Source organism: Apostichopus japonicus, chromosome 16 (genome assembly GCF_037975245.1).
Source record: "Apostichopus japonicus isolate 1M-3 chromosome 16, ASM3797524v1, whole genome shotgun sequence".
Taxonomy (NCBI): domain Eukaryota; kingdom Metazoa; phylum Echinodermata; class Holothuroidea; order Aspidochirotida; family Stichopodidae; genus Apostichopus; species Apostichopus japonicus.
The window spans coordinates 6,899,813-6,922,500 of record NC_092576.1 but is presented as its reverse complement, the minus strand read 5'-3'; the positions used below and the strand labels follow the sequence as shown (position 1 = coordinate 6,922,500).

The following is a 22,688-nucleotide window of genomic DNA, read 5'->3' as shown; positions in this document are numbered from 1 at the left end:
GCACATTTTCAAATTACAGTAAAGAACTTCTATTCTAAATAAATAACATAACTAATATCTGCAATCAGGATTGACCAGACCTCAAACTCTTCCGGAAATTTATTCAAGATGGTAGAAAAGTGTGACAATCCATAAATTTTCAAACAATCGTTCTTTTTATATTGGTCATGTGTCACTCCATTGCTGCTACATTTGGGAGTTATGCTTTGATTTTCTTTATTAACATTGCTTTTGCTATTATCAGACACGTTTTCAATGATATTGATGATGTTATCAAAACAATATTAGATTATCATTAGAAAACAATCATTTTATTTTCCTGAAATGAAGTAAAAACACATAAAATAAAAGCAAAACTGAAAGTAATTGTAACAATTATCATTAAATTAAACTACAACATGAGCACATATATTAACCAAAAGCTGAAATTCTGGGTCATGTCCTCTTATTTTTTTACTCTTGTTTGGCCAACTCCTTCAAATAGATCTTGTTTCGGACATAACCAGCAACGTTTTACATAATATAACCTAATATTTAGTAATAAAACAAATAATATTTTCCATTTAAATGCAATAATAGAATAGAAAAACATATTATTTAATTGCTAAAAATGATAAACCTACTAAAAAGAGATATATAAACTCTTTATATAGGTTCCAAGAGCGAAACAAAGAAAAGTGATACAAGTGAGCAACAAGACATGTATTAAACAAAGACCATGCTTGTTAATACTTTTCAATATATATCAATACATTATGATATGTGATGTGCACAAACAGCATCAAATTATTTTGAACTAAAGGAAAATGCAAACACTTCTTTTTATATTTGACTATGTTTCTTCGACTATGTTTCGGACATCACCACAGCTGTATTGGGACATCACTGTCATGTTTTCTACACAAAGCAAATCCTGTCAAAAGATACAATTGACACAAAGGGTTCTTCGTTATCGATAAGCTACCTACAAAGTATAATGACAGATTTGAAATTATTAAGTTAAAATCCTCAGTCTTTATTTCAAGTTACTTTATGAGCACTTCGGACATCACCTTCGAAAAATGTGACAAACCTGCATAACAATAATACATATTTCAACAGGTAACACTAAGAAGAAGTAATGATTTGTGCTAGTGGAACCTTAATATTATTTATGCCATAGATAATAGTCTTTGTAATTTTTGTGGCATTGACACGCTAACAATCCAACATATGTTATATGACTTTAATTTTGTTAGAATGGTTTGGAAGTAATTACATTATCGGTTTGAAAACACGGGAATTAAGATACATTTGAAGAATACGGATTTTTCCCGAGAGTTAACCTAAATAGTGCTCTTAGTTAAGTATCATATTTTTCATTCAAAGCTGGTAGAGAAAATACCATCAGTTTTTTCCTTACTAGATTATTTAAATCTTATTTAAATTGTATTTTTAAGCAAAATATGAAAGTAATATTGGAAGCCGTGGTTTAATCTATTAGGTTTGAAACATGGTTTTTGGACATTATTATTAATAAGAGTGTCACAGTAATTTGTACTTTGCCGATGTGGCTGAAATATTTTTCGTGTTAAATAATTTGAGTTAAACTTGTATATATTTGTATGTACTAATCATGAGAATAAAAATAATACAATTCCGTCACAGATTATCAAAAGCATTTATCAGTCCATTTGTTTATGCTACGGTAGGTACAGCTAGGAGAACTACCTCGGTGAGGATGATATTTCTATCTCTAAGTATTTTGTTACAATGCTCCAAGTGCCAGTTTTGATAATATTGGGCGCTTGAACGTGAACAGACCCGTACACGCACAGAGCCATAATACATAAACTGGGCGTAATCCTAATGAAATTACGAGACAGATTACCAGCAACATCAACATTGATACTAAACAGAAGCTTATGGAATCTTGCTACAAACTCCGTTACTAACCTTCGTCGGTCGAAAACGGCGGAATTCACGTAAGAAAACGGCAGTAAATGCGTAATGGTAAATTCGAAAGGAAGTAAGTATGTATGTATTTGTGTATGCATGTAAATGTATAGGGTTTGTAAGTGATAGGGTGCGGTTGACCCGTTGAGGAGGTCACCGAGGGCGCTATGTAAAAAGTATGCAAGTGGCGCTATATATATATATATATATGTATATGTATATATATATATATATATTATGTATATGTATATGTATATATATATATATATATATTTATATATATATATAGCAATGGGACCAACACAGCTTTATGACAAAGCCAACAGCGCAATCATGTTCAATGGTGCAATAGGGGAGTGGTTCAACAACAGTCGGAGTCCGGCATGGTTGCTTGCTCTCGCCTACTCTCTTCAACGTTTTCCTTGAGAAAATCATGTCGGATGCTCTGGAAATGCATGAAGGGACAGTGAGCATCGGTGGCAGAGCATGTAACAACCTACGTTTTGCCGATGACATTGATGCCCTTCAGGAAATAATGCAAGCCTATATACATCCATATTACGCCTTATTTGGGCCTTATAAGACTATACTGTTACTAGTAGCAGGGTGAGTTCATAATTGAAACACGTAAGGATTTGATCAAGGCCGTGGCTATTCTTACAACTAGTCGTAACAATTATTTATAAACTATTCTTACAACATCGGCGAATTCAAGCGCAGTAAAGTAAATAAAGCAACTGTACATGTAAGTAAGTAAGCAAGCAAGCAAGCAAGCAAGCAAGCAAGCAAGCAAGTAAAACTTTATTTCATCCCAAAAGGGAAATTACAAGCTCGCATATGTACATATAAGACAAATACAAGATGATAAAGGGTAAAAAGACATAAGATTGGCAAACATAAGAGTTTCAGAGAATTAAAGTATAAAAGTTTAAAGGCGTGATGATTAAACAAATGTAACACCAGTTTAGATGGCAAGAACGGGAAGATAAAGCAGGCTACTAACGATTGAAACAACAATTAAAGAGCTTAATGCACTGAGGGATAAAGGAAGATTTGTGACGATTTGTTATTGCATTCGGAAGCCTCATCCGCCCACTGCGAGAGATTATTGCACTGCTGAGATTCAGAAACAATGGGTGATTCTCGTCGGCCAGGATGGCGTCGAGCTTAGACTCATAATATGATAGTACATACACTCCATTGTAAGCTGGTCCCCACCCAGAATACGATTAGCCTGTCTGATAACAGAATCAATGCGATTCTTATCATTAGCAGTCACATTACCACCCCAGCATGTCATACAATGTCTCAACACGCTACAAATGACTGAGTTATAAAAGATAGTGAGGATACGACTGTCAATGTCAAATTTACTCATTCTACGGAGACAGTACAATCTAGGGTTTACTCTCTTCACCAAATAATCTATATGCTCATGCCACGCCAGTTGATCATCAAAAACAACACCAAGATATTTGTAGGATGAGACTTGTTCTACGGGATTTTCTTTGATCACAACCTCTCTCGGTTGACCATTGACCCTTCTGAAATCAATATTCATTTCCTTTGTTTTTTTAACATTAAGCAATGTGGAAGTTCTTGTCACAATATCCGACGAAATGATTAATTTCATCCAGATATTCACTCTCATCATCCTTTTTAATCAAACCGACTAAGGCTGTGTCATCTGCAAATTTAATTAAATGGCAACTATCAGACGATGATCACACATCCTACGTGTACAGAGTGAATAAAAATGGGGCTTGAACGGTTCCTTGTGGAGCAGCAGTATTTGAGTATTGGACATCTGACATACAGTTGGATGAGCTAATGTAAACATATTGAGAACGATTGGTAAGGTAGTTGAGTATCCAAATAATGAGATCATGTGAAATATTCATATTTAAAATCTTGCCGGCCAAAACATGAGGTTGAATTGTGTTAAACGCAGATGAAAAATCAAAGAACATAATTCTGGCAGAATGACCTGATTTAGAATGTTCAAGGTGGGAATACAATTTCTTCAAGCAATTTAAGACCTCGTCCTCTATATTGCGATGGGCCCTATAAGCATATTGTTGAGGATCGAGGTAGTCATCGACTAACGGCTTTATGTGCCGCAGTACAATTCGTTCACACGACTTCATCAGGACAGAAGTAAGGGCCACAGGCCGAAGGTCATTCATGCAGGATATGACAGCCTTTTTGGCTACTGGAATAATACAAGAGCGTTTCCATGATACGGGTATTGTTTTTGTACAGAAGGAAAGATTAAAAATGTGAGTAAAAATGTCGGCAAGTTGATTGGCACAGGTTTTCAATACCCGTGGTTTCAGTTGGTCTGGGCCGGCAGCTTTAAATGCATTTAAACGAGAAAATTTCCGATAAACTTCGCCCCTGTTTACACATAAAAAGGGGTTTTCCCCCAGCACAGTCGTCTAATGACTCTCTGAGAAGATCAGCCTGTGTAGAAAAGTCATGACAATCAAATCTGTTGTAAAAATCATCCAATGCGTTAGCGTAAACAATAGAGGTATCAGGCAAATATGATTTATGATTGTTAACCATGTACCCACTCATCAAACGGATTCCCTCCCAGACTTCTTTCATATTATTATCAGTAAATCGGTTTTCAATCTTACGCTTGTAAATAGCTTTCTCCTTTCTAATACAGTCTTTCAGCTCTTTCTGGACTGATTTCAGTTCATCTCTGTCCCCTCTGCCAAAGATGCCTTTCTTCCTGTTGATCACTAATTTGACTGTGCTGGTAATCCACGGTTTATTGTTTGGATACACTTTCACTTGCTTTGTAGGGACCGAGCAGTCTACGCAGAAGTTCACGTACCCGGTAATCGCATCTGTTAGTTCATCGATGTCAGTTGATGAACGGATAAACTGTCGTATCCAGGGTCAATGTTAGCTGGTCGAGTGACTCCTGGCTCCACTGCTGGCACGGGAAAAAACACGCGTTTAAATCGCCGTTTTCGGTCTGTAATTGCGACGTAAATTCCGAGTTCCATGCCTGTTTCCGTTACGTTTCCATTCCTGAAACTAGTGATTAAGGTTAGCTTACGATCCAACTTAAACGCGTGAGTTTTCCGCGTTCGCGATGACTTATTTACCGAGTACGCGTTGACCGTAAACGCCAAGTGTCATCCAAATACGGTGAAGCTTACTTAATCGTGCGGTTTCAGGGAAGGGTAATCTTTACGTTTCCGGTCACAATTACAACAGATTCGCTACCTTAAACATGACCGTTAATCTGGAGTTTACGTTTGAATCCAGCAGTAAACTTCTCGCATTGATCATCGTAAACGCCATGATTACACCAATATATACGGAGAAACGTGGTCATCGTAAACACATTACTTTACGACCAATACAGGGGCTGGGCTTATTCGCTACGTTTAGGGAGTCTTAATCGGGTTGATAAGGCTGAGAAATACACGGACCACCTCTATCAAATATTACATTTGATTTAAAGAAAATTAAAAATAATAAACATAAAATCACACTCGTTTGATTTTCCACTTTTTTATTTATATATTTGCACTTCACATCGCATCGTAAACGTTTATTTGTTATATTTACACTTATACAAAAACTATGTAAATGAACGAAAGACCACTTCTGATGTGTAAATACATCTAAATGCAACTCAATATTGCTTTACATTATGGTGTTGAATAGTTAGCTTTTTGAATACAAAGTTTAAACCTCGAGAAGCCATACTCCTTTTCAAATTTCAAAACATGCATTATTGTCCGCAGAATGTATTTTGATGCCCAAATATTACTTTACTTACATTGTGGCAATTATATACACATGCAACGATTTTAATGCCAGGTGAAAGAAGGAAAAAACAAGTAAATATAGAATGTTTCTATTTTTAGTTACTACACTGTTAAAACACTGGGTAAAAAAATTGTTGGGCAAGTACCCTTTCAACTGTGTTGGTCAAATAGTGCCCAATTTATATATAAAAATGATCGAATCGCAGATTAGTTTGTTTACCCATCGAGTTGGTAAACTCCGTGCTCATATTTGACCACATGTTGGTCTTTTCTGTCATCGTAATCGTATGATGGGCGAAATTTCGGTTCTTTATACCATACGCTGGGCAAGCATTCGGCTTTACCTTGGCGATGTTTACCAACGTTGGGCAACTTTGAATGCAAAGTGTGCTTGAGCGCGCGTGCACGACGAAGGGTTACTGTACATATTCCGTCGAGTTGACAGCCTCAAAAGTCGAAATGGAAGATCTACTCAAGAGCTGGGGGTTGTTTGTTCCCGACATAATTCAGTCTGTGAAAGGTAATCATTTCAGTGAAGGGATTGAAGTAATCGGAATAAACTGGGACGATTCTTTCACACAATTTTCATCAACATTTTGTACTCCTATGCTAGTCCTAGTACTAGTAATACTAACGTTAGCGTATAGAGCCTATACAGTAGTGTAGCCTATCACAGTGACAAAAGGATACCTGTATACCGACGTACGTACTATATGGCTAGCCTAGATTACTTAAGCGAGTCCTACTCCTAGACTAGTTAAGGTTAAGTGTGGAGTTCGAACTTCCAGTAACCTTTTCTATCCTTATAATAAGCCTATGGGGATCCGTGGTTGAAATCTTGGGCTTATTTTTACAATGTGTATCGTTTTTATTATGCTACAGTGGCAAGCTACAGTAGCTTCAGCATATTACGGTAATTTCTTAGTGTTTATTGTAGATAATATAGAAACTGTAGGTCAAAGGACAATAAATTAAGTCAGCAGAGGTCAAACAATGACCTTTAACCATATTACCTCAGGAACAACCAGGTTGATGATGTTAAGTATGTTCTGTATATTTCCCATATTGAATACAGGATCACCGTTCTTTCTTTGAATGGGAGGGGTCCCCCAGCTACTTACCTACCCTATTGTTTCTAACCTGATGACTATTGAATTTGGTGTTTACTTCCCGATAGACTATTATCTTACAACAACCATTGATTTTGAGGTTTTTATGCTTTACTAAATTTGGCATTTTGGTTTTCACTTGCAGAGAAGAAGGACAACCTGTCATTGCTCATGTTACCACTTATTTTTGGGACCAGGAGCTAGGCCAAAACTGGAGGACGATCAGCGGCAACAGACCATGCTTCATCATTTATTGAATTAAAAAGGGTATGTCTAAATGCATTATTAATATCAGCTGCTGACTTTGCTTGTAATCAGCTAGGGTTTGAATCTCGTAATCCAAGAATCAGTGGTTCAAATCCCGGCTACATTGTGTCCTTAGGCAAGGCACTCTATCTTGATGGCCTCACTCCACTCAGGTGAAAATGTGAACTTGTGAGGAACCTGAGCAAAACCCTGTGTGGATTACAAAGACTGCAGCAACTTACTCTCCAGGATTGTTGGAGAATTGTGACTGGCTCCACTGATCTGTAAAACCCTTTAAGCTGTATTTTCATCATTATTGTTATTGTTGCTGTTCTTCTTTTTTTTTGTTCTTGTTCTTGTTCTTCTTGTCGTTGTCGTTGGTAGTAGTAGTAGTATTAGTAGTATCAGTAGTATTAGTTGTAGTATTGCTATTGTTGGACATTGGATTGTGCAAAATCCCTGAGTTCAAAACTAGCATGTACCCATTGTGATCTACATTTATATTTCGAATGGGAAGGAGGTGCCAACTAATGCCCTACGACAATCTTCTTGTTCACTTGGATGATCTTAAGTCAGTTAAGTCTCTCCAAACTAATTCTACATATGAATCAGTGGTGTGCTGGTATCATCCTACTGGTTAGACATATCAAAAGGGAGCGTTTCCATTTTTAATTTATACTACAAGTTCAATAACATATTTGTGATATGCATAAAGTAAATGGTTTTGGCTGTAATATAGCACACACCAGAAATAAATAAATTTGACCATGGAATACTAAAAGCTACTTTTCATTGCTTCTATTGGTTTCACAGGAGCACACCCATTTGCCTTCATACTTACGGGGAATAAGCAATGAATGAAGATCTCAGCCTTTCATCCTTGGGTTTTACTCAGACTTCAAGCTGACACCATCACAAGTGTTTGTTATCTTGGAGAGGCACGCAGTGAGCGTGCAGACACTCTCTGAAGGAGTCGACATCTGCTATAAAGCACAGATATTCAACTTGCAGTACCAGCACCACTGCCGAAATGTTTGGGATTTCATTGAAAGTTGCATAGAGCAATCAGGAATGAAGAATCTTTCCTCCTCCATCCGGTCTTTCAGAGCTTTCATGAAGAATGCTGCCAGTCCTTAAACAGTTTATCACCTGGCTCGGAGCCTTTTTTCCTCGAGGTATCATATTGGGATACATATCCAAAGCCCCAATACCGCTGTTTCAAACTTCGACACAAATTACAAGGTGTCTAGAAATTCATTTTTGAAGCATGCATTTATCATGGAATTGGGTAAAAAAAGTGGATGATACAAGTACATGTAGGTTACATTTGTGTAATGAGCGTGCTGAAATGGGCAGTAATGCAGTGATTTTACGGCTAATTAAGGAACTATTTAGCTACTGTAGCACTTAAGTTAAGATATTTTGCAGAACTAGTCCATAGGACTTTTTATGTACAACTGAACATCTTGATTTGAACTTACTCTGTTATTGTATTCAAAATGACAACATTATTAAGGGCACCCATGAAAGGCAGAGCTTCATGCACAATGTGACTGCAAATGTTTTTTTGAAACTTACTCTTGATTTGCACCACCAATTAAAATTCTTCCAGCAACTACTGTGTGATGAGCTAGTGTACAATGAACTGACATATGTGCTCTTTCTATCCACTATTTTTACATTGTTACATATGTAGAATAGACCCTTCCCCCTCCCCCATCTCATTGTAATGAACTTGCAAACATTTCCTTAGCCTGTGTTACCTTGTATATTTGGAAACTGAAAGGAAACTGAACAGTGTGCCTTACGTGACTAATTTGCATCAGAATATCAGTAAAATGCATATCAATTAAATTTTTACCTTGAAGTTATTCCTCAATGTGTCCTTTTCAGATATAATAGGCACCTTAGCAGATTTCTCTCAATGCTTCACAGGATTTATTGATTTCCTCCAAAAAGTTTAAATTCTTCATTTCTCTGCGTGACTTACGTGACAAATGTTGAGGGCGACATAATTCGCAATGGGAAAGCATTAATGTTTCGCAGTGGTGACAGAATTTTATTTTGGGTTTTCAAAGTTCAGTAACTATAGGCTTCTAGCTTAACTACAGACTTGTACTGAAACATGATATTGAAAACAAGTGTAAAATTTCGCTTTGATTTGTGACTTACGTCACGTGGAATGGCCCTAAAGAATGTTATCAGTTTTTAAATCATATGAACATTGTATAGCTTGCTTCACAGCACAGAAACACAGGAATTAGCATAGCAATATATCAAAATTTGTGGATCTTTGTTTTAAGTATCATGAAGAACATTTTCAAAGACATTTTTTTGCCAGCCCTCATATCTCCTTTAATACCATTATTCATTTGAACAAAAGTTTAAAAGTGTTCCATTCATGTTCATCTAAAAAAGAGACTTTTTCCTATTCAACAATTTAAAGATGGCTAGTTATGTAGTAATCATTTTGTGGAAAATGTTTTGCCAACATTAGATTGTGGAAGACAATTGTTCAAGTGCAAAAGAAATTGCTCTAAATTTGTAAATTCAACTTTGTACATGGTCCCACATAATTATTAATTAATTAATGATGAGTTTAAAAGACTACAAAGGTAATAAGTGATTAGCCATGGTCAGAAAACATAGGTCCTAACATAGATCTAGAGAGGGAGTGAGTCTGACCACAGCAAATTTCCATTTCCTAAACAAGAAAAGACAGCAAGGGCAGTACTGGGCTGAAGGCAGTAAGCATTTAGGTACAAGAACATTGCTGACAACCTGTTTTGCTTCCTGTTTAACTATAGTATGGAGCTTTACACCCCTTGATTGCAGCCCATTTTGATCCACCCTTGCATTGGTTAAATATTAATTTTAACCAGTACACTTTCATACATGGGTACTCCAGAAATGGAGGGTGTATATGTGCTTTTGATCCACATTACTGAAACTTTTGGGGTTAAACTTAAGTTAAAAGGTTAAAATATTAATGCAAAGTTGGTGTATGATGTACAAGGGGGATTTTAGTTCTCATGGCAAGGAATCACAAAGCCATTGGCATTTTTTTCCATAAAATTTATCATGTGGGATTCTTAAGAAAATTTAGGCCACAAATGTTAATGTCACTTTAGGGAAGGTTGTTTTCAGATCAAAATGAGTTCCCAAGGAATGTGCGTGAATCCTACATAAATGAAACATTTGGCTCCTTTAATTTATTTCAGTTCATACCCTTGTTTCAAGAATACCTGAATTTAAGACTTCTTATATCAAATTATACTGTTCAGTCAACAATAAGTTTCTTCAAGACATATAGTCGGACATATAGTTATATGTCTTCTTCAAGGTCAGTGAATAAAGGTGTTCCAAGTATTACAAAATACAGTATCTTTCTTTATTTCAAAGGATGTGATGTCTAAGATTTTTTAGAATTCCAACACGATCTAAGAAACCCCCAACAGTTGGAAGTGGTTCAGGATTAACCCAACATTTGGTTGTTGCAAATGCCCAACAAAATCCATGAATTGTCCAACAATTGGGACAAATTTAGTATACACCCAACAGGTGGCTAAATGAACTGCCCAACAGATGGATACATTACTGGTGCCTTAACCCATACGTTGGTTAAATGATTTGCCCAACAAAATGAATGACCCACCCAACAGTTGGGGAAATGGCTAACCTGAACAGTTGGGTAATTCCCCTCCCAACTGTTGAGAATTTATTATACCTATTTGGGTTGGTCAATTTTTGCCCAACTTTTGAGGTTGCTGAATACATGCCCAACGTTGGTTAAAAAGTTGGGTAAATTTTGCCCATTATTTTTAACAGTGTAGTTTGCAAATAAAAACCTCTGAAAACCAGCTACCCACTTGAAGTATACCAGTAGTTAAATTGAACCAAACAAATTTATGTTTAAAATTCGGTCGGTTTATCCTCAGATGATATAAACGCCTAGGCACTTCTTCCATGATGGTTATCGGCCCCTCGACCCCCCCCCCCCCACCCAGGCCCGGAAACGGTACCAGCCTCTTTTATGTGGAACGAACTTGACACAGAACATCACTTCCTGCCTCATTTCGTAGCACGCTTAATATTTTGTTGCTGCTTTAAGTTTTATTGTAATTAACATATATTTTGATATAAAATTCAATGATAGCCCAAACAAGATCTCTAAATTCTTTACCCTGAAAGTCTGGAATTAACCATGCATGAATAATGAAAGACAATCGTACAAGTACAACAACATTTCGACGACAAGTTATAAGGCCTATGCTCTATGTCTTATTTTAAAATATGATTTACTAAATGATTCATTAACAATTAATAGAATCATGCTTTTTTCTTGGCTTTTGTTTCCTGAAAATATTTTAAGGATAACTTAATCCTTAACATTTAATCCCTTGATGGAATATATTAGCTGTGAAGGGAAATTTAAAAAAAGGCTTCCATTAAAGCAAAAGACTTACAAGAAAATAATAATTAATCTGACATCTATTATTATGGGCATATTCTTTCTTCCTTGTTGCATTTATCTCAGACAGGATTTCGTTTTAAAGGTATCATGTAATTATATTACACCAAATGTTAAATTAGAGAAAACTCTTCTTTATTACACAAAATCGTCAACTGCAACTTGTTTGTATCCGAAACAACGGCGTTTGCTGTTTGTTCCTGGGGCCTCATTAATCAACAAACGCTCAGGACAGGATTACCCACGTGCAACAGGGGCACGAGTTTAAACGTTGGGTAAAAAATTCAAAGAAATATTGTTATAACGTTACATTATTCTACGTTGTATATGGTACAAAAAGTTCAAAGAAGTCAAACGAAATGGACTTCGATATGCAGTCTTTACACTGTTGATCCATGACTGTTTTTATGTGATGTTTTAATGTACGTATCATAACCACCGTGGGCAAATAGATCTTTTGTGAGCTATACATCCGGCGTTATCCGGTACCAATGTATCTCTATGGGGGCTCCAATAAACTGTTTGCCACGGGCCTCCCACAAGCTTAATCCGGCACATCAAACAATGACCATTTTCACCATTTGGAGAGGGGGGGGGGGGGGTCATACCTTCATTATTATTGTTCAGCCTAATTAACAGCCCAAGTTGGGGCGTCAGTCGATACGCATTTTAAAGATACGTCTCCTTTCCTAACGGCGGGTATCCTTTTTTTCTGGACTTTTCGCTAAGGAGAACGTCCTTATAGAATGAGTCCAGCCTAATTTTGTTCAGTCTTTCCGACTCCCAAGTGAACTCCTGCACTACGGTACCCTAGCTCGTTCGCTCTCCATGTCAGATTCCTCGGATGACATATAATCAGTTGACATCACTGTACAGTCTGTCTTTTCTCTCCTCTGACCAGTCTATGTTCTTCACTGCGCTCAATCTACACCGAAGTTTCTGTAAACAAAGACACAAGAATAATATATGAATTAGACATATATTAAGATCAGTTGGCATAGTTTACTTTTGTTGAAAAATATACTAGCTCCAACTCTCAATATCTCCAGCCCCCCAGTGAAAAATGTGGAGGGGCGGAAGTATCATCCCCCCCCCCCCGCTTCGCAAGTCAGAAAACCCCTTTTTCCTTTCCAAATGAGAAAAAATCTTATTTGGAGCACCAAATCGCATCTAAGGCCAGGTGAAAATACAAAATTAAGTTTACAAAATGGAGTGGGTGTTGAAATGTGCTTTATTGCACCAAATTGCATCTGAGGCCACCTCGAAAAACTTCCCTTAGACCCCTCCCCCGGGCCGGCCATCAGTCTTCAGCCCCCCCCACTCAAATGTACCTCCCTACGCCACTGTATGTTTCAACGGTTTACAAAGCACATTTGTTTATGGGTTGGGGGGGAGGTAGGGGGCACGTGGTTGGGTGACGTTCACCATCACAAGGTTAGAACGTGAATGTATCAATAACAGTATACCCTGGCAAATTGTGCATGAAACATTTTACAGATATCTAAAAGGAGGTTATTGTATTATTTCTCTCACTGTCATATTTTAACTCTTTTAATTTATCGTTTTTAAAGGAACGAATGCCTGTACAGGTCTAGGGTTTATATAACGGTGACTTTTAGTGATTGAAAAGTTACATTGATAAGTCTTGGCCTAGTGTTACGTACCGAACAATCCAGTGGCACAGAGAACTTCGTTTTCGTTTTTTTCGAAAGAAGTTGTTCCTTCTCAGCCAGTAGTGCTCGGAGTGCCTTTAATTCTTCCTTCAAATGTTTGCACCGAGCTTTCTGTCACAACATGTGCATACTGCCGCGGTAGTTCCAACTGTCGCTGCTTCTAAATGTTTTTTTTTTCTTCTTTTTCCAATACACGTATGACATTTTCCTGCGGAACATCATTAAAAACTAGCGACGGATCGAATTGAAAGTGTACTTTTATAAACTGGCAACCTTGCTTCCACGGAGCTTTCTGTTACTTCTGCAATAAGCCACAGAAGCCGGAATCGTCCATTTTGAATGCTCTTTGCAATGTAGAACTCGATTGAGGATCAAGTGCGGTGTGAATCAAACCAACGTGTTGCTACTAGTGATACCGCCTTTTACTGATTTCAAATTCCCCGCTTTCTAGTAAGCCCAGGCTGTGACGTAATTAACTATACTGAATACGTTATTGTTACTAACCAACTGGCGTAGCCAACCAGTGAACTGCAAAGTGACAGACAGTAAACTTTATCATTGTGATGTGACCGGAAATTTCACTTGCTTATCTGGAAATGATATTTATAGTAAGTAAGCAGTATACTTCTCTGTTTCGTACATATATTGCGGTGGGTATTTGTGCGTTTCATCGCTTTACGTGCATGATATAGGCATTGAGTATACTTCTTCGAATATCACTTGACGGCATATTGAGAGAAATCGGCAGAGCAAAAAACGGACTGTTGAAATCTATCTCGACTAATCTATGAAAAAGGATATGGACAATGGGAATCGTAAGAGGAGCATTTGAAACGGGGGGAGGGGAAGGGGGAAGGGGGAAGGGGAAGGGGGGCATGGGGGCATGGGGTAGGAGGTTGGAGGTTGGAAAAAGTTTCGCACAAAATTTAAGCAAAAATTACTTAAATCTCAAATATGGATTTGCGCCGCTATGACCGACAAAGTTAAGTTAAAGTTTTTGAAGCCTGACATTGAGTACCGATTGTTCGATATCCCAGTTCCGAGGCTTGTGCCCCCCCCCACCCACCACTGTCCCCGTTTTTAAATAAATCCTCTAAATAGCTATTCTGGACCCGACCATTTCTAAAGCCGCAAAAACGGCATCACAAAGGAACCGGCTAATTATATTTTAATTTCTATTTCAGGACTAAACTCGGAGGGGGTACATATAGTTGGATAGAAGGAGACATCCACAAATATCCAAAATATGACTCATCTGTAATATTAGATGAATTCTACGACCATTCTGGATCAGTTTAGGGGCAAATGTTGTATCCATGAGATGTCAATGTGTTATTCGATCACCTAACTTTCCAATTAAAATTAACGGATAACGATTCTTTGCATTAACAGTTAAGTTTACCACACATGGGGAACCTGACGAGGGGGGGGGGGGCGAGTGGGTGGGGTGCACCACATGGTTGCATCGGGTCCCCAATATAGTGTTAAAGGAGGTCTAATTAAAGTACCCTAATTATTGTAAATGCTCATTTAAACGTCGCGGGTTCTCGGAAGCTAACTTGGCGCAAACAGCAAAGGGAAAACTCGATTGGATTTCAAGTGAAAAAAATTGTGCGATGCTATGTACTCAGTGTGAATCCTCCAAGCCATAGTTTTTTTTTTGTCTTGTCTTCGAAAAGTATTCAACACAAAGCGATTCTTTTCACATATCAGTTCATGGAAACTGCAATTATTATAGGCTATTATCATTACGTTCTACTAGTTCATAAATTTGTTGGTACAATCATGGAGGTAAAAACCTCCACGGTACAATGTCCTTTCTACGCTTCTGTAGCTCCGTAGTTAGCATCCAACATTGATATTTCCGAATTCTACGGTCCAGCAACAATAGGCAGTTAAATTCAAATATGTATGGAAGCCGTGAACTGCCGCTGCTAAAACTTGTTGACGATCTCGTGAACTTATGTTAAAGTCGGAGGAAACTGAATATAGCAGTTTGTCGATCATTTAACCATGCTTTGACTCAGTGATCATATAGTAGCTGGAATCTTACAATAAACAATCAAACAATGTGAAGCGTGTCACAGTGACAATAGCATTTGATATTTACATGTTATTCAGTATATCACGCCTTTTTGACAGTAATCACAAACACATTCTTGCTATATTTTTCAGAGACCCACATCAACTACAAATTTAATACGAGTTATCATTTTAAAAGGTTTGAAAGTCTGACGCTCTTCAAAATGCGGCAGTATTTAATTTTTAATTTTATTCAGTTCCATGTCAACAGCGTAATGATATAGCTACATTCCATTTTTGACATTCAACATATTAAACATCACTTGTGTGTTTAACGTTACTTGATCTAGATGTAGTTTGCAATAATTTTCAGGAAAATTCGTTTCATATATATAACTATTGGAGAATTAAACCATTACCTTGATCCGGCACATGCACATGGATTTCGCTGTGTGTACCACGTATTGTAATGTGGGCGCTCTATTTTTGCCTTTATTACGGCACTTATGTATGTTTATTTACTATATTGTGACGGGGTCCGGTACCGTACAACAACAAGCAATCAACAGACTGTGACAATACCCGCCCCCCTAAAGTGCGAATGCCACTGAGCAAAATACCAAAAATACAGTTCACAATAAATCCAACAGTGTACCAATCCAAACCCACCACCAACATTAAAAAACAAACAAAAATATAACATTAAATTTAATTGTTTACACATACACATACAAAAATATATTAAATGTAAGCTAACACTTAACATCGTCTTTTCTTATAAATAGTTAAGACAAACAAATATATAACATTAAATTTAATTGTTTACGCATACAAAAATATATTAAATGTAAGCTAACACTTAAAATCGTCTTTTCTTATAAGTAGGTAAGACAAACAAATATATAACTTTGAATTGTACAGAAATTCCGTGTGCCTTTAAAAAATCTATTCCTATAATAAAATCAGTGTGAAGTCCTTGTGTAAGGTAGAATTTAATCGGCACATCTTTATTTTGAATCCTAGCATCAACGTAAATTGTCCCAATAATTGGAACCCTTTGTTTACTTGCAGTCTGGATAAACTTGATATCAGAATGAAATAATTTAGTTCCAGCAAATTGTGGTAATTTCATAATCTCGGCATTTGCTACAGACACGTCGGCCCCTGTATCCACGAGAGCAAAACATTGACCACGATTGATTTCTAATTTCACATAATTATCTACATAATCCGGAGTTCCCAATATTGATAGCTTGTTATCGTCATCATTTTCATTCTCATTTAAACTCAAGTAAGGGTTGTTTTCCTTGTTCAACTTATCGGAAATCTTTCGTACTGACCCTGGGCTCCCCCTTGCAAAGTCGGGTCTTGCTCGTTTAAATACATTGGCCGACCTCTACCCCGTCTCGTACCCCGATCTAGCCGTCTACCCCGGTACGAACCCAGTCCTACATTACGACAAAAACGAGCTATGTGACCCACTTTTCCACATTCCCAACAGGTAGGCTTATTTCGATCTAATATACTTTGAACAGAATAACATTGCAGGTTGCTTCGGCAATTTGCTCTCGAGGGAGTTGCGACAGCAATGTCCATGACTTAAATTTATTGAGCCATAGATACGGATCTTCACTTTGCTTACCATGAAAGGAGTCAGGACGCAAATTTGACGCCATTTTAGAATTAACAGCGGCTCTCCTGCTTATGGGCGAATCAGGTGATTTTACGATACCTTTCTCAAGTTCGACGGCGGTTGTTAAATTGTCAAAAGATTTGGCTCTTGATCGCAAATTATAAGACATAACTGCTGAATTTTTGCAACGTATCAGTGCCCCGCACTTCCACCATTTGTGACGGGGTCCGGTACCGTAATAAAGTAACAACAGTAACAAGTATTAAGTAATAATTGGTGACCAGGTTTATTCCTCCTCTCTCTTTCCGTTTTTTCTCTTAACTGCCTTCTCCACTCCCAACTCAATCTCACGCCAAAATCCAACAAAGTAAAGAATGTCCCTCTATAGTAAGAGTCGTACACCGAATTAGACTAACAACAAGGGGACACTCTCCAGGCATGAACAAACACAAAAGGCACCCGAGGTGCAGGAATTCGGCCATGCAAATACACGTTGTCTCCCACGGACATGCGCAGTCGGCCGGAGAGCGCCCCCTGTAACACGGGTGGAAGAACCACAAAACAACAAGCAATCAACAGACTGTGACAATATATATATATATATATATATATATATATATATATATATATATATATATATATATATATGAAAATCGTAATGAGTTGGAAAATCAAGAACAGTGAAAACACTTTCAGCATCCACCGGGATTCGAACCACGGGCCTCCCGCTCTGTACGCGGACACCCTAACCACTATAGGCTATGTACGCTGATTGTATGTCCAGAGGTTCGAAACCGGTAAGGAAGGTCTATATGTTTGGGACTTGCTATTCTGTTTATTTAAGACTTGCATGTGTCTCAAGCATGAATGTATTACGGTACCCTCACAGGATAATACTTCCGTGTCTCAGGTATGCATTTCTTTAATGGAATTATATAACGGACACAGGACAATCTTAGCTATTATATATGCGCATATAGGTGCGTGATTTTTACAAACACCACACGTGAATATGCCAATTTTTGCATAATGCTTATTTTCTCAAGCGATATAAATCATTTTCGACATATGTGCAAACAACGGAACATTCAGTTTACATATAGGATGCAACTGAGGAAGATTTTATCAGAAATTACTATCAAGTTCTGTCCATGAATCGATAATGAGTGAAGAGGACGTAAAAAAGAAGGGGTGGGGCGAGCATTGGAAGAATACTCGTGATTGTGGACTAGAGATTGGAATTTGTGAATACTCAAGTAAACCTATATATATATAAACCTTGAAAGTTCAATAATCTTTCAAACTACTACATTTTTTAAATGTTATAATAGTAATAATAATCAGCAGTTATTTTCACGACGCTTAAGCGACCACAAATGTGGGAGAAACCCGCATTGCTTCCAAACGCCACCGACTTTATCCGCCACTCTGCCATAGCACCGGTATATATGTGTTGGATTTGCGATTTACTTGTCATACTTTGCCAAGCTTGGGTAGAATTTCTATATAAGCGTGGGTACAAGTCTTCGTCGCACCATGGAGCTATAAACAGAGCTCCACGGTCGCACGTAGTATTAATTAGTACTATAAAGTCCCGTAAAAACAACAGTAATGAACGTCGTTTACGTACACAGGGACGTAGCTAAGGCATGATGATTGAGAGGGGGGTGGGGGGGGAGATGTAGTGGCTGAAATTCCAACTGGATGGGTTTTGGAGCCAGAAAATTCCGACTGCTGCCTTGTAACCCGCCCCCCCCCCCACACTCTTCTCGTCAACGATACGGTCAGTGTCAGTCAGACACCCCATCTTTCGCGACTGCACTTTTGTTCCGAAGTTTTTTCGGTACATTTGTACCACTGGCCCTCACTTCACAAATTTATTAATCACTCTGGTTAGCGAGTAAGCAATGAGTATAAGTTATCTGCTTTATAGGCTACATAGACTACCAACTAAACAAGCTATGTTAATGTAACAAAGGGGAAAACTTTTCTTTTTCAACAAATTATATTCGACGACATAGTGAACTACCCCAAAATACAGTGCTTTTTCCTAGCGCGCTTAATATTATTTTCTTGAGAGGGGGGGGGGGCTATTTATCACTCACATGAAAAAAATTAAATTGTTCACTTCATTCCAACTGAGCATTTGGAATGAAGTGAACAGTTAAACATCTTGCAGAAAAATGTTGAGTTGACGAGATACGATAAGTTGCCAATTAAAAATTTTGCAGAAAATTGTTCAATTGCTCAATTGGGATGAAGTGAACAATTGAACATTTTGCCAAAAACATGTCCAATTGACGAGATAAGATAAGTTGCCAATTAAACATTTTGCAGAAAATTTTTTTTTTTGGATAAGATTTTATCTTGTTATTTTAACAATTTACTGAAAAATTTCACCTTATGGGCAAAGTTTTTCTTATGTTGATGGCACTTTTAAGCTTCCGTAGAATAGCATTGAGCGTTTTAATTGTATACGTTGTACAGTAGTTTTATTAGGCATTTTTTTTAGAGTATTCAAAATCATACGAAGTTTTGTATGGTGGAGTATAAGAATCGCGAGATACAATTTCTTAATATGACAAGGAAAACGTGGTAAATATGACTGATTAAAGGTCATGTTTGTCCGAAAATTGTAGGTTTCTCACAAATAACAAGAATCTATGAAAATTAGAGTGCGACAGTCGGAAAAATTAGAGTGCGACAGTCGGAAATTCCGTACTCATAAACGTACATGTACAATTTTAATCTAAAGCTGATGGGTACAGTTTCTTCCTCGTTATGATCCCCCACTATAATTTCAGTTGATATATGTAATCAACATATTATGTTAAATTAAAAATAAGTATAGGTATCATCAAACTATATATAAAATTGATCGCAGAGTCAATCAGGTGTAATAGATTTAGGGAGGGGGAAATTGATTGTGGGGTGAGGGGCTTCGAGTTCAAATACGTGTACTCCTCAAAAATAGTATGTAATGGCCCCAAATTACGGCATGCTGTAATTGCTGGAAGTTTTCAAAAAAGTTTTTTCCTGAAGGTGTTCACTCTCCATATTGTTCGCTGACATTATAAACACACACAACAAGATGACTAAATTTCCCAGTTAGGTAAATTTCCTCCAAGGTGGTAATAAAACAGTTTAAGAATTTTAACATAAGGTGACCATATTTTAATATGTAGCATATATGGGACCAATAAATCATACTTAGTATGATAGTAATATATACTAGTGTAGAATTGTACCTAAAGGGTCTACTCGTTTGTATTGAGTTTTAACGTGTAGTTGCATATAACAAGGTTTTAACCTGACTGGAGACCAAAACTTCCCCGTATGCAACACCTTCGAAAAATAAATATAGAGGCGCGGGGGGGGGGGCGGGGGTAGGAAAGAGGATTCAAGAAAGTATGTAATATATAGGCTTCTTAAATAGTGCAGTTCCTAAAGGGTCTACTCGTTTGTATTGGGTTTTAATGCCTTCTAAATCGCTTAATTTTCGAACAGTTTCTGTGAAGACTACTATATTTCAGTCATACTTTCCCAAGCGTGGGCACAATTCTCCTAAGCGTGGGCACAATAAAGTTACTGTCAGACATGCATGTTAACCAATATGTATATGTGTATATATGTATATGTGTCGGGGGGGGGGGGGTCGGGGTCGGACAGAGGATTCAAGAAAGTATGTAATATATAGGCTTCTTAAATAGTGCAGTTCCTAAAGGGTCTACTCGTTTGTATTGGGTTTTAATGCTTTCTAAATCGCTTAATTTTCGAACAGTTTCTGTGAAGACTACTATATTTCAGTCATACTTTCCCAAGCGTGGGCATAATTCTCCTAAGCGTGGCCACAATAAAGTTACTGTCACACATGCATGTTAACCAATATGTATATGTGTATATATGTATATGTGTCGGGGGGGGGGTGGTCGGGGGTCGGAAAGAGGATTCAAGAAAGTATGTAATATATAGGCTTCTTAAATAGTGCAGTTCCTAAAGGGTCTACTCGTTTGTATTGGGTATTAATGCCTTCTAAATCGCTTAATTTTCGAACAGTTTCTGTGAAGACTACATATATATTTCAGTCATACTTTCCCAAGCGTGGGCACAATTCTCCTAAGCGTGGCCACAATAAAGTTACTGTCACACATGCATGTTAACCAATATGTATATGTGTATATATGTATATGTGTCGGGGGGGGGGGGGGTCGGGGTCGGAAAGAGGATTCAAGAAAGTATGTAATATATAGGCTTCTTAAATAGTGCAGTTCCTAAAGGGTCTACTCGTTTGTATTGGGTTTTAATGCCTTCTAAATCGCTTAATTTTCGAACAATTTCTGTGAAGACTACTATATTTCAGTCATACTTTCCCAAGCGTGGGCACAATTCTCCTAAGCGTGGCCACAATAAAGTTACTGTCACACATGCATGTTAACCAATATGTATATGTGTATATATGTATATGTGTCGGGGGGGGGGGGGGGTCGGGGTCGGAAAGAGGATTCAAGAAAGTATGTAATATATAGGCTTCTTAAATAGTGCAGTTCCTAAAGGGTCTACTCGTTTGTATTGGGTTTTAATGCCTTCTAAATCGCTTAATTTTCGAACAATTTCTGTGAAGACTACTATATTTCAGTCATACTTTCCCAAGCGTGGGCACAATTCTCCTAAGCGTGGCCACAATAAAGTTACTGTCACACATAGATGTCAACCAATATGTATAAGTGTAGTGTATGAGGCTGCGTACAGTATACATATGTTGTCTATGTTTATATGTTAATCGTACATATGTCTGTATCTGTGACTGTATCTGTGGACTGTATTGGCCGCAAATTAAGCAAGCAATAATTGCTAGGAGTGTTCAATACTCCCTTGGAGGTCTTCGCTCTCCAAATTGTTCTCAGACAATCTTAATGAACACAAAAGATGACTGAATGTCCAGTGAGGTATTTTTTTCCAACGAGGTAATATAAACCGTTTAAGAATATTGACCAGGGGTGACCATTTTTGAATATATGGCATATATGGGCCAATACAGCATACTTTAATCCTTCTATACCTATATTAGTTGCATATATCAAGTTTGAACCTAACTGGACACCCAAACTTCTCCCGTAGCAATGTAATTACCTTCGAAAATTAAACGGGTGAGGGGGGGGGGGGGTCGGAGTGTTTGAAAGAGAATATAAGAAAGTATATGATGTATAGGCTTTTGTCTCACTTGCATTTTCCTCATAGGGCCTTTTCGTTTGTACATGGTGTAATGCCTTCCAAATTGTTAAATTTTAGAACAGTTTCTTATGACAACTAGCCTAATATATTTCAATCATACTTTCCCAAGCGTGGGCACAATTGCCTAAGTGTGGGCACATGTGTGTGTATAGTGTACGCGGCTGCGTGCAGTATACGTTGTCTATGTTTATTTTTATTTTAATGTTATTATGTTTTTGTTAATTTTAGCCGGTAAGCAATAGGCCCTACCTACAAGTTGTTTTTCATTCTATATATTAATCTTCGTGGCATTATTCCACTAATTTTGAGGTGAATGTTTGTAAAACGTTTCCATGTTTGAATTCAGAGTTCAATAACATTATTTACAATAGAAAATTTACAATAGAAATGAACGTGGAACACATTTCTGGCGTCAACATGTGTCATTTATTTTACACTTGCTTTCTATCGCTGCAACAGAAACATTTGCAGCAATGAATAAGAGAGGAAAGGGAGAGCAAAATCGTTATTAAGTTGTCGCATTCCTGCAGTAAAGAGTGCACCGTCTTAACTACAAATTGATAAATATGTACT

General features: G+C 37.5%; 2 protein-coding genes and 1 long non-coding RNA gene across 4 annotated transcripts in view; all 3 read left to right on the top strand.

Moving 5' to 3' along the window:
- Nucleotides 1–22,688, top strand: part of LOC139982601 (kinesin-like protein KIF27) — a 105,605-nt gene that overhangs the window by 7,761 nt on the left and 75,156 nt on the right. The gene's annotated exons all lie outside the window — the stretch shown is intronic.
- Nucleotides 1–22,688, top strand: part of LOC139982618 (uncharacterized) — an 85,157-nt gene that overhangs the window by 23,583 nt on the left and 38,886 nt on the right. The gene's annotated exons all lie outside the window — the stretch shown is intronic.
- On the top strand, nt 5,828–10,298 carry LOC139983612 (uncharacterized). Its single transcript, XR_011798766.1, has 3 exons — nt 5,828–6,249; nt 6,984–7,105; nt 7,898–10,298. It is a non-coding gene; the product is annotated as an uncharacterized lncRNA (long non-coding RNA).